The sequence below is a fragment of the Podarcis vaucheri genome, assembly GCF_965113315.1.
Source record: "Podarcis vaucheri genome assembly, chromosome: 15".
In the NCBI taxonomy this organism is placed as follows: Eukaryota; Metazoa; Chordata; class Lepidosauria; order Squamata; family Lacertidae; genus Podarcis; species Podarcis vaucheri.
This window is the reverse complement of record NC_138753.1, coordinates 27,325,811-27,329,298: the sequence shown is the minus strand read 5'-3', so window position 1 is coordinate 27,329,298 and position 3,488 is coordinate 27,325,811.

The window sequence follows — 3,488 nt, the reverse complement described above, 5'->3', positions numbered from 1 at the left end:
TATGGATCATTTCCCAACACTCTTTTAGCCTTTTCCAAGTCCACTATCTGACGCATTCTCTGTCTCTTGTTAGCATCAAGAATATGAGCTTCAGGAAAAAAGGTTCACATTCTACAGATGTTCATTCAGCAGTTAGAACAAAAGCTAATGTGGTGGTGGTGGTGGTGGTGGTGGTGGTGGTGGTGGTGTGTGTGTGTGTGTGTGTGTGGTGCCTTGGTCTCCTACATTGAGTATGTGCAGTAGTAGCTAGATTGTAAGAATGGAGGAGGAACATGAGATCTAGGGACTGAGGGTGGTTGGATATAATGTAGCTAGTGTAACTCTCTTGAGATTGCTGTGATTTTAGGATGACTAAGATGCAACCTCCAGGCTTGGGTGCAGTCTACTTCTCAAGGGATACAGGGGGAATGGCAGAATAAGTCTGTTGTCTTCGTACACTATCTGTGGTTGCCTCAGAGGCATATGGCTTGGAGCTCTTCAAAAGAGGATGCTGGGTCACATGGGAACACACACACACACAGAAGTTTGATCCAGCAGACGACTTTGTGTATTCTAATTCAGGGATGGGGAGCCTGGGGAGATGCTGTTGGATTCCAGCTCTGAGCAGCCAGCACGGCCAATGGCCAGGGATGGTGGTAGTTGTGGTCCAGAAACATCAGGAGGGACACAGGCTCCTTGTTCTCTTGTCATTCATTCCATCACATGGGCAGGCAGGCACGGAACCGTTCTTAATGAGAGAGGAAAAACGAGGTGACAGCCAATATAAATAAGATTATTAGGGACAGCTGCACAACACCCCCACTGCATTATTGAAGCCTGTAAATAAAAATGGCTGTATTGATTGGCACATACAGCCTTGACACGTGATAAAGAATCAATGGAAAGCAAAGTCCTAATCTGTAGTGTCTCCTGTTCCCAGCTCTGCTGTGGCACTTGCAATTTTATATTAACAGCACTGCTATTTTTCTGTTCTAACCCTGCCACCCCCCCTTTCCCTGCCAGTGGCTGGATATAAAAGAGAATTGCGGGTGGGGGGGAGGGGGTTGCTAAAAGGCACAGTGGTCTAAAATAATTACAAGTGGCTTTCTGAGCTTAGAAGAAGCTGAAATATCTGAAAGCAATAATTTGTGCCTCGCACTGCCTGTTGTTCGTCGGGAAATGAATGCATTGACTCTGTGATGAAGCACAAAAGGATATTAAGACCCAGGGATAAATATATAATAAGAGGTGACCTATAACTACTGCAGTTTGAGCAGAAAGCAGATTATATTAGACAGATGGAAAGGGCAATGCAGAAATGCTCCCCAGTTTACTTGGGAAGCGTAAGAAAAAGACATTGCTACCCAGCATAAGAAGATTTTGCTAAAGGTGCAGATATTGTAAAGCAGCCTTCCTTACAAACTGCTGCCCTACAGATGCTTCCATCAGCTCTGGTGTGCTGGTTGGGGACAGTGTGGTGTAGTAGTGTTTGGAGCACTGGACTAAGACCTGGGAGACCAGGGTTCAACTCACCACTCAGCCATTAAGCTCACTGGGCAGCCTTCAGTCAGTTACTGTCTCAGCCTAACCTACCTCAAAAGGTTGCTGTGAGAATAAAATGGAGAGCGGCAGAACCATGTCTGCCATGCCATCTTCAGCTCCTCAGAGGACAGGTGGGATATAAATATATCATAATCTATTATGTCTTCTGGAAATTTGTTTGCCCATCTGTTCTCTGAGGATCTGCATCCATCTTTTTGGTTCCTTCGAATCCTCAACCAACACTGGGTATGAGACTACTAGTAAATGAATAAATAAAGGTCATTGTAAAGTATACAATAGGGGTAGTGCGGGCAAAACACTGACAATTCCATGCCTTGGTCTGCTGGGCAAGGAAAAAGTGGAGACGATCAACTGCTTTGTACTAGTGCAATGTTGTGATTCACGGAGGTGAGCTAGGGCAGCAAAATCTGTAGGACAATGCAATGGTGCAGCGTTGCAATGGTGCAAGCCTGATTAAGTATGGTTGAAAGTGAGGGGGATGGGGATGGGGATGGTTAGCCAGGGGAAGAGAGAGGATGAAGGGAAACCCAATAGCCATTTTCAGATCTCTGAGCAGCTGCCAAGCGAGAATATAGAAAAGATCCCAGAGGGCAGGACTAGAGCCCACCGAAGGAAATGGTTGGGAAGCAGATTTCTGCTAAACTTTAGGAGAAGATTCCTAATGGGAAGAGCTGCTCAACAGTGGAACTGTTTGCTACAGAAGATGGTGGTCAGAAATGCTGTCACTGAGTGATTCCTACATTGAGGAGGAACTATGGGCTAGGTCAGTGTTCTTCAACCTTGGGTCCCCAGATACTGTCAGACTACAACTCCCTTCAACCCTGACAGTTGGATAAGCTGTCTGGGAATTATGGGGACCGTAGTCCAGCAGCATCTGGGGATCCAAGGTTGAAGACCACATAAGATTGGATACCTTCCGAGTCCCTTTCCTACTAAACAATTCTGTGGTTCCAAGGGGTTGGCACATCTTCCCTGCAAGTAACATCTGGAGCACTTGGGACTTGTTTAGTTTGGAAGCAGTGACTAAAGGGATACAATTATGATCAGTGTGGCTAAAGAGGTATTTTCCTCAGGAGTCATCAACAAAAGTTGATTGGTCAGTTCTGGACAGACATTTCTGTACATAATTCATGTGGGGCTCACTGTTCCAGTTGTCACTAGATCAGACAGGTTTTAAAGGATTTAATTTTTAAGGATTCCTAGAGGGAAATGCCTGTGAGCGGCTTCTAGCCATGATCATAGAATCATAGAATTGTAGAGTTGGAAGGGAAACTGAGGCTCATCTAGTCCATCCCCCTGCAGTGCAGAAGTCTCAACTAAAACATCCATGGCAGATGGCAACCCAACCTCTGCTTAAAAACTTCCAATGAAGGAGAGTTCACCACCTTCCAAGAGAATCTGTTCTACTGTTGGACAGCTCTTAATGTCAGAAAGTTCTTCCTGATGTTGAGTCTGACTCTCCTTTCTTGTAACTTGAAGTCCTTGGTTTGAATCCTACTCTCCAGAGCAGGACAAAACAAGCTTGCTCCATCTTCCATGTGACAGCCCTTTAGATACAGTGGTACCTTGGGTTACATACGCTTCAGGTTACAGACTCCGCTAACCCAGAAATATTTCCTCGGGTTAAGAACTTTGCTTCAGGATGAGAACAGAAATCGTGCCCTGGTGGTGCGGTGGCAGCACCCATTAGCTAAAGTGGTGCTTTAGGTTAAGAACAGTTGCAGGTTAAGAACAGACCTCCGGAACGAATTAAGTACGTAACCAGAGGTACCACTGTATTTGAAGGTGGCTATCATATCTCCTCTCAGTCTGCTATTTACCAGGCTAATACCCAACTTCCTCATGATAATGAAACATCCACATTTAAAGCCAACCAACCTCCAAGGCCCAGGTGCTGAGGGAAGGCAATGAGGATGTGGTGGCTGTCACCTCCATGACCTTTTGTG